Raw genomic sequence first — 14,872 nt, forward strand, 5'->3', positions numbered from 1 at the left:
CTTCCCTTAGACATGGCTGGATAAAACAGAAACAAAACACCCTCAGGAAAGGCCACTGCAGCAGCTTCTTTGCCACGAACCACCCTAAGTACCCTCCTTACATCATAGCACGTGCAGTCTTACACTGTACACATTTACCCGAGGCTACTGAATGATTTCTAAAAGTTCTTAAACGCAGTGTTTTAGTTTTGCTAGCTACACAGAACATATTTGGTCTGTGTTAATGAAAGCCGCCCAGACAAATAAAATGGTATGTCTCTAAATGTTGTAATTCATGACCTTTTAAACAATTGCCACAATTTAGACAATCCATCAACCCATTTGCTTTTCTGTGAAGGTACATTATTAAATCTACTAACATTAAGTCTCTTTTACATAAGGCATATTAGAGAAAAACAAACTAAAATTATTGTGTGCGTTACTTTAACAGGTAATTTTCAGAGTCCAACATCTGACATGAGTATATTCAGCTCTGAGGATTACACAAAGAAAAAAGAATTGTAGAATCAGCAAAGGTTAAGTATCCCGAACTCATATCAGTTTCTTTATAAACCTAGAATTGAAAGCGTATCTAGTAATGATTTAAAGAACTAGCAAGACAGATATCTCCACCACAAACTGCCAAACTGCTGAGCTGATAACCTATGAGACAGAAAGGAACATGATGCCTCTTGTTCCACCACTCTTGTTTGACTAAATCTTATCCTTTTTATCCCAAAGGTCTCTTGCTCAAAAAAAAGCTTTTTTCTTTTTTTTTTCTTTTTTTTTTTTCTTTTTTTTGTTTATTTATTTTCTTTAATGGATCGACTTTGATGACCAACCATCAGGCTATGCTTCCCATCATCAGCCTGTGGCACTATGTCACCTGAAGAAATCCGAGTGTCCCCACTGCTGAGTGTCCCCGTATAAAATAGGCCTTGTGTAAGTCCACAGCTGTTCTTCCTATCAAGTTCTCAACCACCCTACCCAACTGTGCTCTTTTTGCTCATACTCTCTGAATTGCTTTTTTTTTTTTTGGTCATTCTTTGCATTCCAAGTTCCTGAGCTAATCTTGAGTTCCTCCTGGATTTGTTACCTTTGAAGCCTTGTCATATAGTCAGGGGCTATGTGCTGGCATCATTACCCGTGCTCTGTATTTAGCTCTACAAATATTTATCTCCCCTCTCCTACTGTGCCACCAAGCCTATTAGAGTTTCCTTCAAGAGGAAACACAGAGCTGTCTAGTTTGTTAATCCGGATTAAGCACTAAGTAAACACACACTGAAGAGCAGTACTTCACCAGTGGCTAAAATAACTCACCCCACAGGAAGAATGCAGAATGGGGCTGCAGAACATTCCCTGCCTCTGCCCTAGCCCTCATCCACATCTGAAGTCAAAGGCTGAGGACTTACATCAAACAAAATTAGTGTTTTATGAAGCTCGTGATGAAGAAAATACTAAAATTAACAAAAATAACCTATTTGTGCACTTGAGTTAGACATGATGAGACAGTCTTTGACCTAACTGCTTCAAAATAGTTCAGAGGCTACCAGTTGCTCTATTTGCAGGATATTTATTTAAAACACAGAGCACGGCTTAATTATATAAAATCAGCAGAGTTAAAAGAGGTATGTTATGAAGTTACCAAGGAGGCTGTTGTGTTATTGAATCAAAACCAAAAAAGAGTTTTGATTCCATAAAGATAGTATAATAAGTCCCTGCCTTTTTTTGCATTTTTTTACAGTTTTTACAGTCCCTTGCAGTTTTTACAGTTTTATACACTATAAATCAGATAAAGAATAACTAAATTCATGGAAGCAGATGCCATATTATTGGCAGGGAGTTGGTAAGGGGGGGGAGGGGGGGGAGAGAGTCTAAACCAAGGACATTAGGGTAGCTATCTCAGAGTTGGTCAATACAAACCATTGCATCTCATGTTGTCTAACACTGCCAATCAGACATGGTAAAAAGAAACCGTAAGTATCAGTCAAACCATGAACATCCCTGGGCTCCAAACTGGGAACCTTGCTAGTGAAATATGTAAATACAGCAACAAGTGGGCAGGATCTTACATTGCTTTTTGTCTCTGCTCAACTCAAAATAATCTGCAGATTAAGTAAATTATCATTTTTAGCACTGCATAATGGCTTCTCCATGTAATGAAAACTCTGAATAGTTTATAAATCAATATTTACTTCATTTACATACATCACATCTGTGGGCATATTAATACAAGTAAGATAAACTGAAAGTTTATGACTGCAGATAGTTGTAAGAATGTTTTCTCTCCCTGACAGAAGAGAAAAACAGCTTTAGTTTGTTCTAGATCTATAAATTATTTTTATTTTTTGCCAAGATATTGATATGAAAATCTGTGTTTTGTTAAGTCTCATTCTGAATGCTCCTCAAAGTTTAGGAAAGCAGGGCTGGTTGGGACACTCTGGGCTATCAGTCACAGGATCCACTTAAAATCATTTAACAGACATTCAATCCAGAACAGCTTGTTGGATGTGCCTTTAAGCTACCTACCTACCAGGGGTCAAAAATGCTCTGCAAATCATTGTGGGGAGACACATCTGAGGCCCACAAAAAGACCAAGAGCTACAAAAGCTGTCGTGCTACAGAAAACCAGGAGATCAAAGGCATTGTCAGGTCCCAAGACCCTGACATAAAGAGTTTTTCAGATGAAATTTCCAGATGCTCCAAGGAAACAAACCATTCCCCAGGCTCCAGTGCAAGGGAAAACCCCAAGTGGTCCTTGCCAAAGATGATGTGAGAGAAACAGCATTGACTGTAAAAAACAGTTATTGTGTGGAGACAGACCTATGGGGAATTTCGTACCAGCAAGGCTACTACACATTACAATATTGTTTCGCATGTAGCTGAAATCAGAAATGCCCCAAAGTTACTGCTGACTACTGTGTGAAGTTACTAATTGCACTCCATTTCCCATGAAGCAGCAATCTACGTCCTGCCAGTTAAAGAGAGGCTATCAAACCAGTTTCAAATTCACATCAATAAGGTTTTTAAACGAGACCAGCTTTTTTAACATCACTTCTTATAGTTGAGCAAGCACATAAAAATCATCCTCTTTTCTAAACATTTCATGTGACATCTTCCCTACCTTTGCCAAATAAGTTATTTTTTCCCTTCTCCTACTCTCGCATCAGCCTTCTACTTCTGCTTTGCTGCATCATCCACTCTCACTGTAACTGAGGAAATAGTATTTTTATCGCTGCCACTAATTGATTGCCATACACTGCATTCAGATTTAATTCCATTACCCTATTACGACAAGTACCGCTCTCTAATTTTATACCAAGACCATTTGAAATCTTAGATCATTTAGTCTGGCACATAACCTGTCAAATCTTTTGCATCCAGATCTGTGTGCAACTGTTGCAAAGGAACACAGCACTAGTGATGTTTGTTTCCCAGATCAGTTTGTTGCATCCCTCCGACCACCTTCGATTTCAGTGTGCACAGCCAAACTGAAAAGTCCACATTCAAGCCCTTGCATTCAGTATGGATGTGCTCTTACTGCTCAGCTATAGAGTTATTTCACAGCATTAAACACCAAACCACTTAACGCTGACTCCAAAAACATCAGAATTACTGTAGTCAGGCTTTGAAAGCACTGATAAAACATGTTAGCAATATCCACCCTACTTCTGGAAAACTGTAGTCTTTATTTACTTAGTTATTTATTTATTTTTTTGTTCTCAGCAACACATGTTCTGTAAGCTGGATGTGCTCCACAATCACCACTCAACCATGGTGAGTTGAGCTTGGCTGGCTGGCCAGCTGTCAGCAGGACAGAGGGATAAAATAAGCTGTGGGTTGAGATAAAGACAAGGAAATCACCAGTTACTGTCTCAGGCAAAACAGACTCAACATGACCAAAATTAATGTATGTCCAGTCGAAATAGAGCTGGATAGTGAGAAATAAGAGCGAATTATAAAATAATTACAAATTCTACATATATTACACATCTCTAGAAAGCATATAAAATATGAGGTGTGGAAGAAATATAAACGGAACACGCACAACTGAATGAAGCACTCAGTAACTCCTGTACAGGACTGAGATCAAGGAATGGTTTGGATTGGAAGGGACCTCAAAGACCATTAGGTTCCAACCCCCTGTGATGGGCAGAGATGCCACCCACTAGAACAGATTGCTCAGGGCCTCATCTAACCTGGTCCCGAACACCTCCAGGGATGGGGCATTCACAGCCTCTCCGGGCAGCCTGTGCCAGTGAATGTTGCTGTGTAGTCACAGGATAATCAGAAAAGCCACAGAGCTTTTCTGATTTTAAGGTTACCTTACCATGGGGGGTCTCTTCAAAGACCTGCATGTAGGACCTTCTTGTTGTGAGCTTTGTGACACCATGCCAGTAAAGCCTTGGTAATGTCCAGAAATCCCGTGGGGACACGAAGAGCCTGCTGTGGCAGACAAACCAGTGCTAAGCTGGTGACAGTGACTTCTCTTCAGGTTAACTTAATTTCCCTCCTGTCCAGCTGCTCTTGGGGCACTTTATTTTCACATGAGAAGGCACCAAGCCACCAGCTGTGACAGGTGGGGAAAAAGTCATACATTTGGGTGATATTGTCCCTTCCTGCACACACTACTCTTTACATGCTTAAGAGCCACCATAGCTTTTATCTTGTAATTAACTGTTGCTGATTATGACAGTTATTGATTTCTCTCTTACATCAGAAGATCAATTTTAATCCCCAGATTTACCACCACTGTTAGTAGCCAATGCACCCAGGTCTCAGTTCAGGCAGTGACAGAGCTCTCCCTTTACTCCAAACGCATTTAATCCTTCAAAGTAAGCACACACATACGGCATAAAAAGGTTAGCTGCTATCTGTGATCCCAAGCAGCTTTTAAGTAGTGTCACCGGGCACTTGTTCTGTACCAGGGTGTATGTGACACAAGACCCTGTGATTTATTAATAACTAGCTGCTGCTTGCTTAACATTTTTTCCTGAATTGTATTACCAGTGATATAGCATATGCAATAATTAAAGAATTACTTGTTCTAAGATGATTTTATGCTTAAATGAGCAGACGTTATATATAACAGTGTTCTGTGTTTTGCTGATATGTGGACAAATAAATCTAGAAGAAAAAAAAACATCTTAAAAAGAACAAGACATAATTAGTACCATCTGTATGGATCTCGTAGCCTCATAAAAGGGTTTTATTGAAATAGAATAGTAAAGAAATGTTATTCTAGGGGTTGATTTTTGCAGACTGATTCAACTGGCCAATGACCCTAGTGAGTGTTGCTCCACAGACATCAGTGGAAACATCTTTGCTGTATTTTAAAATGTAAGAAATTATGATTTCAAGAACCTGCTGAAGTTTTTATTTGAAGTGGATGCCAGCTTTTCTATTGACTGCACAGAATGCCTTTAAAACAGAAATCAAATTTAAAGGGATTATAATACACATTTCACTGTTTGTTAAGAAAATTTCACAAACAGGATTAGTGATACAGACAGCTTGTATTCAGTTTTCTATTTTGTTAAATTAAATTAAATTGGTGCTTAGAATAAATTCCGGAAAGGTTTCATATGTTTTCTAAACTGGTTCTTCCAGATGTATTTTATAAATACTTAAAGCCATTTGGTTTAAAAAAAAAGAAAAAGGAAGAAAATCAGATTGGTGTTTATCATCTTTAAATATAATTAACTTCCCCAAAAGGAAAGACAGAAAGTGTCATGGAAAATTTTTTTTCATAGCTAATGACATGGTACATGTCAAAATAGTTGCAGTCTAGGTAACCTTCCTTTTCTTATTTCCATTTCATTCTAAACAATCATTCTGAAGTTAATACATTCCTTGATTATATAAATAGAAAGAGAAATCTAAAAGCACATTTCTTTGCTCCTAACCAAAAGTAATCACCAAAAATAACAAAACACAATGTGCCATGATCTCCCAAAATACCACCCTAAGTCAAGTTCTAAATAAAAACTTCCTTACATATGCTTTTCACAAGTTACTCTACCTTGCCTGTTCAGTTTGCAGCCATTTCTTAACCTTCCAGGCTATGATACTAAAGAATAACTTTCCATGCTGTATCACCATGGTTATATTATTTACAATTACAAATTAACCTGCCATATCAGTAAAGCCACATGTTCCAGTTCAGCAAAACTACCTTGTCTTTACTCTTACCTTTTAATCAACAAACAGGATGAGTTCAACCTTCAGTGCTAACAAATAAACACCAATCCACAATGCAATTCACTTGTATCAAGCAATACTAAGTTTAAATTTTTCCTTTCTGCAAATCTACAACTCCTTGGCAGGGTCACTGAGTTGATTACTGTACTCAGCGCAACACATGTAACAGGTGGCAGTTTTATAGTTGGTTTTGTTTTCACTAACCTTATTCCAATATTAAATGAAAGGCCCGCGTTGTTTCCTAGAGCAGATGATACAACCGTGTGTGACATTATAAGTTCCTGCTGGATTACGGGTCTATTTTTTCTTCCCGTGTGCGAGGGGTGAGGCGTGGGATAATTTTGCTGCTCGCTTCAAGCAGCATGAAGCACTTACTCTGCATCATCAAACAATGGGTCCTGGATAAGAATAAAAACAGATATTTTTGAACATGTTCAGCATCATTGTTTTACTCTCAAACAGAAGGATTATATGCTTCTCTAAATCTCTCTTTTTTTTTATAGAATGCTAATATTTTTCAGCCTTCACATGCCAATGGAGATGATGCCACTGAAAAGGCATGCATGTGAGCGCAGCAAGAAAGACAAATTGTCTTTAGTTTTAAAAAAAAAAAAAAAAAGATCTAAGGCACAAAATGTGTAAAATCAATGCTATTCAAGGCAAAATTTTTGAAGATTGGGTCCATAATTGTTGACGGACTTTACACAATATTTTAAAATCATAATACAGTACTCTTTAAAACTTAGGCACAATAATATATCTTAAACATGAAAGGTATAGAAATGGCTATATACACAGTGACATGGGTATCTACATATTGCTAAGCCTTAGTTTTACTGGAATAATTGTTTGTGTGCTGCAGGTCAACCTTTTGTAGAGCTCAGGATGAGCCCTAGGCTTTCAATAGAATAGATAACAAAGGGAGAAAGAGCAACACTGTCCCTGCAGAATAACTGGGCAGGTCTTTAGGGCACACAGAGAACACAGGAGATACGTCCCCACACAGGGGATGTGTCTCTCCAATACAAAACCCAGCTCCAGGCATGATTAGGGATTGGAACTGAGCAGGACTCCTTCCTGGCTCGTTAGGCTTACTGCAAGATCACATCAGATAATTGCTTCTATAGACTGAGCTACTCACCCAGCAACGCAATTATTCGTTTTGCTCTCCTTTTTCTGATTAGAAGGTTGTTCTGGGATCCCCGTGCCCTAGGGTACAGAAAGCTTACTCTGACATCTAGCTTTAATGTAGCCATCACCAATGTTAAACCTTTTGTTCTTTCACCAGCACAAGTTTTCAGTTTAAAAGGCTCTTTCCTCACCCTGCATCCATATCGCTTCTCAAGCTAATGAGGTCTAACTGCACATTATTACATCTTTGGTCATGTTTGACAGAGCTCCTAAGATTCATTTACCTTTTTTAGCCTTGTATCTCATTAGTGACTCACAGTCATCATGCAATACCACTTGTGCATTTGAACTCCGCTCCTCCTTCTCCATCCCTTCTAAATTCCACCTGAAATTATTTTTACTCCCCAAATGTATGACCTTGAATTGCTTCCTACTGAACTTCTTCCCGTTTCACAGAATCACAGCATGGTTTGGGTTGGAAGGGCCCTTAAAGCCCCCCTCCATGGACTGGGCCCCCTCTCCCCAGCCCAGGCTTCTAGGCCCAGAGCCTTCTCTTCTCCAGGCTGAACACCCCCAGCTCCCTCAGCCTGGCTCCATAGCAGAGGTTCTCCAGCCCTTTCATCATCTTCTTGGCCCTCCTCTGGACTCATTCTAATACTTGCACATCCATCTTGTGCTGGGGCCCCAGAGCTGAATGCAGGTTCCAGGTGGGGTCTCGCAAGAGCAGAGCAGAGGGGGACAATCCCCTCCCTCACCCTGCTGCCCACGCTGCTGTTGGTGCAGCCCAGGGTACGGGTGGCTTTCTGGGCTGCAAGCACACGTTGCTGGCTCATCTTGAGCTTCTCACCCACCAACCCCGCCATGTCCTTCTCCTCGGGGCTGCTCTCAGTCCGTTCTCCACCCAGCCTGGATTTGGGCTTGGGATTGCCCCATCCCAGGTGCAGGACCTTGCACTTAGCCTTGTTGAGCCTCACAAGACTTACACAGGCCCACCTCTGGAGCCTGCCCAAGTCCCTCTGGATGGCAATCCTTCCCTTCCCTGTGGTGTGTCAACCACACCACAGAGCTTGGCGTCATCGGCAAACTTGCTGAGGGTGCACTTGGTCCCACTGTCTGTGTCCACCAGTTCCTTCAGGACCCACAGGTGTATCTCTTCAGGTCCCATGGACTAGTGAACCTTCAGGTTCCTCAGATGGTCCCAAACCTGATCTTCTCCTACAGTGTGTTTTTCTTCATTCTCCCTGGTCCTTCCTTTGCCTTCTGGAGCCCAGGCTATGTGGCTGGAGGTCTTGCTGGTGAAGGCTGAGGCAAAAAAGTCATTGAGCACTTCAGCCTTGTCCATATTCCAGGTGAACAGATGTCCCATTTCCTTCCAGGGAGGGCCCACAATTTTGCCATTCTTCCTAATTTTACTGATGTACCTACAGAAGCCTTTCTTGTTGCCCTTTATGTCCCTGGCCAAATGTAATTCTAAAAGGGCTTTGTTTTTCCTAATCTGATCCTTGTCTGTACTTGCTTCCACTCTCTGTAGGCCTCCTTTTTTCTGTTTGAGTTTGGCCAGGAGCCCCTTTTTCATCCAAGTAGGCCTCCTGCTGTTTTTGTCTTCTTTCCTCTCTGTTGGGATGCATCACTTCTTAGCACCTAAGGAGGTGATCCTTGAATATCAAGTGGCTTTTTTGGGCCCCTCTTCCCTCTAGGGCTTTGCCCCATGGTACTCTACCAAGCAGATTCATGAAAGTACGAGAAAAGATTGGTCAACCATAAGTTGAATTCTGTTGAATTGCCTCAGTTCGAGTTTCTAAGTCCTACCCTCAAGCTTACCCCAAATGAGCATTGTTAAGATGTGACAGCTTCGGTTTTGTACATTCAAACATCACTGCTGTAATCTTTGATGTCTCTGGACCATTCCTCAAAAGATCAACAAAACAAACAAACAAAAAAACACAACCGCTATGGTGATCTAAGTCAAATATCATTGTAATTCCTGGCAGATCAGAAATGTTTTTTACTGACATTTGAACATGGTAGAACAATGTGAGAAATTCCTGACGGAAGCTTTTGGGAGAATAGTATCAGCAATGAAAAAAATACATGTTCAAAGTTGAAGTTCCACCCCTGCCTTAATTACAAAACTCTTATTGTAAGGCCACAGTTGGCTGAGTAGTGTCCCACAGCTGTGTTTCAATTCTTGGGAGCTGCAGTGCTAGACTCCAACCATTACACAGGGCAGTTTTACACCTGAAGCACCACAGAGGTTATATGACTTCTGTTGTGCATTTTGTACTTAATCAAAAATTCAAAGGTGGTCTTTTCACCTTCTCTGGGAAAATGCTGACCATATTAGGAGCTGGGACATCCTTGCACAAATAAAGCCTATAAATGAAAGTGCTAATAGTAAAGGTGATTGCTTACTGAATCGTCTTTTTTTTTTTTTTTTTTTAAGCCACTGCCAGGATGCATTTGGTTCATAACCAGTGACAGTAACGAACATAAATGCCAACAGAAATGTCCAATTTTAGCTGTGAAAAATATAGAGTTAGATCACTTAGGGATTTGAAAACAGCATTTCTTCCTTGGCTGTTGTGTTTGGACAGAAAACAATGTACCCTTGCCAAGTTCATTGCAAAAGCCACGTTGTACTACTCTTATGATTGACATCACTGATGGATTCAATCCATCAATGCCAAACAATTTTGTGATTTGAAGTTACTTGGTTAACTCCTGATCACTTCTCTGCTTGATTTGCTCTGCAATATGAAGTGTCATTATTCCAGGGTCATGTAAGAATGATGTTTCTTAAAACATAAGATACCAACATTTTCTACAGAAGTAGTTGGATGTATTCCTAATGAGATTCATGACCATAATATCTAGTTATTTATTACTGATTAAAAAAAAAAAAAGCAAAACCAATAAATTAAAATAATATGAAATCATAATCTACATTCCCAGGTAACAATAATTGCTTTTTCTATTTAGAGCATGTATAAAATATCTCTAAATCTTTAAGTAAAATCTTTATTAATCTTTAGAGATCTTTAAAATTACTCCATAAGTAAAACAGCATTCCCCTTTTAAATTATATTTCTTTCTCATTTCTGATGTATATATGAGTTTGTTTGCAAAATGAATGTCTGTCACAAACAAAATAAATACTAAGCAGACTTGGAACTACCCAAAGAGAGCCTGTATTGCTAAAGAAGAAAAAAATCTATTCCATTGGCAAGTTAGACTTTCTAAAGAAACTGGAATATCGAGCTGTCTGGCTAGCAGAAAGGAAGATGGATGACTCTTCTTGAATTAGGTGCTTGAAACTTAGTTCTGCTCAAAAGAGAATATAATCAATTTGGGAAGGAGTTGAGTATAACACTGGGAATGCTTTACTGTAAATAGTAGATTGCATTTAAACTTTACTCAAGTGTTTTAAAGGTATTATTTTAGCTTAACCTTCAAAATGAGTAACAGTTTATTTGTGCAGTTATTCACTGAAATGGGTTGAGATATCCAGTTTAGGAAATAGTCTACCCTGTCCTTTACACCCTACGTTTTATATTTATTATGAGCTCATCTTATTATTAGTCTCATTTGTTCTCCTTATGTTCATAGACAGCAGATTTATTACCTTGCTCTGGTACCTAAAGGGTATATAAGTAAACGTGAGTTCAAACCCTCTGCACCAGGTCAGAAGCTACAAATGGACTCTCCCAAGCACTTGGTTTAGCTTCTGACCTTACTCTCTTCCTTATACAACCTAGAAGGACGTGCAAGCATCTTTAAAGGTCATACTCTGGGAGAAAGCACTACATGCTACAACAGGATAATTAATTCTAACTCTCCAGGTGATGTCTCCTGAATGCTCAGAACCACTTTCACTCTTTGTAAATTAAATTAATTAAAATCTGGCAGTAAGCCTTTTCAGCAAGAAACCTGCATCCAGGAAATGACAGATATAAGGAGAGGTTTCCACAATAAAGTTGTAAGTAGCCCATCACACAGTACATTTTTTTTTGTTCTTAAATTAATGTCTTAACATTGGTAGAGCACATGACACATGAATCACAAATACTTTTGTTATGCTTACAGTGTTCTCATACTTTTTTTAATGCACGCATACAATATGAAGAATTGTATGCAATTTATATCTAAAATTCTACGTCTCCATTTGATTTGCTATCATCATTTGTTGGAAATAAATGTGGATAGTTGTTCTTACCGGAAATACAAAGTCTTTCACTTTGAATCAGGCATCCATGCATCTCCGTGCTTCAAAAAAACTTGTGCCTCAGTTCTTTGTCTCAGAGACAGGTACCTAGATTAGAAGGACCAAGTTTATTACGGATACTGTTACAACGCTGTGAAACAAATACTTAAGTTGCTAAAAAGTAAAATTGTGTTTTAAATTTCCCATTTAAGTATCTCTATACTTAGTACAAGGCATAACTAAATTAAATTATTTTAAATGCATTTATGTTTCATACTTACAAAACTAGCATTGCTGTTGAAAAAACATATACATGACTAAGGAATATAAATCATCTGGGAGAAAAATGAAGAGAGAAGTTAAGCCAGACAAGTTTTCAAGGACTGTTTTTGTTCACTAAATGCACTAATATTCTTCTTTAAATTACGGAGTGCTGATTTATGAATTTCTGTAATAGTAAAATATCTGAATGTCTGGAGTTTGAAAAGTTCAAGCACTGTTTTTTATTTAAAATATAATCAATTTGCACTGAAATGCTATGCAAAAATAATGCTTTAATTTAGCTAAGGACATTTAGCTATAGATTAATTAGAACTCAAGTGAAGGAGACAAAACTAAATAAATATCCAAGTCTGGGATATGCATCTCATGAAATGTATGTTCATAGATGAAGCAGGTCCATACCCCTTGAGGCCAAGACTTCCACCCTGTGATCTGTAAGAGATCTGCTCCCTTTGTCTTTACCGATGGACCCAGAGACCCAAGGAAGGTCTCCAGTACTTTGTTGCCCTTTATTTTCACTTATCTATGTCCTACTGTAAAATACTATCGTGAATTTGATGGCATTGTCAGTAACAGGTGATATTACTGTGACTATTTTAAAGGAACACAAGGAAGAAAAAAAAATAAAGAACTGTAGAAATTAACTGTCATAATACCAAATGTAATATACTTTATTATGTCATCTGTACTTCTAAACTTATAATTTCTATTTGAGCCTGTATACTGTACTAAGTAGCCTTGTTTTAATTTCTGCCTTTAATAACTCCACTCATTTTACACATTATTTACCCTAGCCATAAGTTAAGTTAAGCATTATGCAATACCTTCATTTCCATGGTGATTTTCATGTAACTTGCCAAAAAACATGTTGAGTGACTATGGACTGAGACAACATTTAAAGGTTTCGACAAACTATTTTTGCTTATCATGGCAGCAGCCAACTTTGCAAATGCAGTGCCTTGCCTTGTGTTTCATATCTGGAAATAGCTGAGGATGAGTTCTCGTACAAATTACTGCCTTACTGCAGCGGCCTGCAGACTATATATGAGGTACAGAACTTAAAACCACTTAAAATGTACTGGAGCCTATTGATATATACAGAACTGTTTTTTAAGGTACAGTGCTGTGAAACAAAAATTACTAAATACACTTCCTATTACTCCATCTTCAAGTACTTTAGAAAAAAAAAAAATAACCCACAGAACCTTAAGACATTCAGCAGGGTAAATAATAAAAGTACAGGTAGAAAAGACTTACACTGAAAAATTAAGTTTCTTTTTTTTTTTTTTCTCCCCTTCAATGTAAACCTTTAAAATCTCACAGAATGTTCTCTCTGCCTCTTTGAACATGTTCTCCTAACTTTTATTTAATCATGCAGCCACCAACTAAGTTGTTCAGGTGGAGCTGCAGAAGGACACATGAGGAAGAAGGACACTTTCCCAATATTACCCCGCATGAACTGGTAGGCAGGAGGAAAATGGAGAACAGGAATGCCAGGAATCATGCTCTGCTACACGTTTCCCAGCTACCCTGAATTGCTGGTGGGCATAAAAGCTCCCCATCTCTTTAGGGCACTACAATCTGTAGGGCACCGCACAGAATTGCCACAGTCCTAGGCAGGATCGCCTGTCTTTTAATAGTTTGAAGGAGACAGCATTTGGAAGGCCAAGTGTTTAAACCCCACTCCCACTCCCTTTATTTTTTCAATTTTTTTTCCACTTGTTGTTAAAATTGTCAAATATTAGAGAGAGCTGAGCACAATAAAAACCAATGACAAAAGTATGTGGTCTTCTTAGAGAACTCCTGGGAGATGGATGGAGCACCAGGATGCCAGGAAGCTGAAAACAGGTACACACAAAACCAATAAGCACTCTAAAAATGGAAAGTTGCATGAACACGTGCACACGGGAGTTCATTATCGAGGGTTCCCTTTAAAGGCAGACAGGTGACTCCAGCAGAGCTCTGCAGGTCCATTCTATGGCCAGCACTATTCAGTACTTATTAACTTGGAGGTTAGGAAGCTGGATGACAACCTTTAGCAAACAGACAGCAGGAAAGCAGAATTACAGAGCTCTGTGGACAGGCAGCTGTTCCTGACTTCACCAGCGCAGGCTGAGGAATAATTAGTCAGGGTGCTGTTCTCAAGAATTAATGCAGGTCGCAAAACGAGCAAGATTCAGCAGTGCCCTACTGAAGAAGAAAAGCCCCGTACTGACATACACAAACAGGAGCACGGACTGCGGTACACGTGTAATTATGTTCTGTTCCACTCAGCAAGGAGATCTCTGCTGGAGCCTTCGAGAAAGATGTAAAGTAACCAAAGCCTAGAAAATGTGACAGGCAAGAAAAGATGGAAAGAAACAGCACTCCTAAGCTACCAACATTACTGCTGTTTGCAATATGGTACTCTAACGTGTAATGTATGCTTTCCAAAACATATTTTGGAAACAGTCATAAAAAATATCATGTTAAAAGTTAAAATAAAGCATAAAAAAATGTATGGAAAATGAGACTGTGAGACTGTGTAAAAGCAGTTTCTGGTGAGTGATTAGAATTTTACTGATATTAAAAAATTGTAATATCCAAATATTTGGATCCAGATGAACTACAGCTGATTTAGGTTTTGATTAGGTTTTAGGTTTAGGCTTTCCTGTTGTTTAGGTTTTGTTGTTTAGGTTTTATTGTTTTGTTTTCATATTGTTTACGTTTTCTGCTTTTGAGACTGTCGTTTTGATATTTTAAATATTTTCTAACGCTATGTCATTTTTTCTGGTTTTCCTCAACAGTGGAGCTTCTTCTACCTTACTTATAAAAATCATGAACACTATTGAGATTTATTCTCAATATTGCATATTTTCAACAATGCTCTGGTGGGGGTAGGTAAGGTAGAATTAAACAGAAGAGGATTAACTGACTGCAGTGAGCGCACAGCATTCACCATTCATACAGCAACTGTAGGATCCTTCCCACGTGCATAACTGAAGGGGTCAGTAAGATGCTGATACCTGGGCTGCAGAATCTCTTTTCATCTCCATGACTACTTCAGGTATTGTTTGTGGAAAAGGACCTCTGGACAGC

At 38.8% G+C, this 14,872-nt stretch overlaps 1 long non-coding RNA gene across 1 annotated transcript in view; it reads right to left on the bottom strand.

Moving 5' to 3' along the window:
* The window catches only part of LOC137859872 (uncharacterized), a 30,005-nt gene extending 18,379 nt beyond the window's left edge, over positions 1–11,626 (bottom strand). The window contains exons 1-2 of the long non-coding RNA XR_011098613.1: positions 11,525–11,626; positions 6,385–6,578 (exon numbers count right to left, since the gene is read on the bottom strand). This is a non-coding gene — a long non-coding RNA (uncharacterized lncRNA). The remainder of the gene's footprint in view (positions 1–6,384; positions 6,579–11,524) is intronic.
* Positions 11,627–14,872: the final 3,246 nt, after the last annotated feature.

The sequence above is a fragment of the Anas acuta genome, chromosome 7, assembly GCF_963932015.1.
Source record: "Anas acuta chromosome 7, bAnaAcu1.1, whole genome shotgun sequence".
Taxonomy (NCBI): Eukaryota; Metazoa; Chordata; class Aves; order Anseriformes; family Anatidae; genus Anas; species Anas acuta.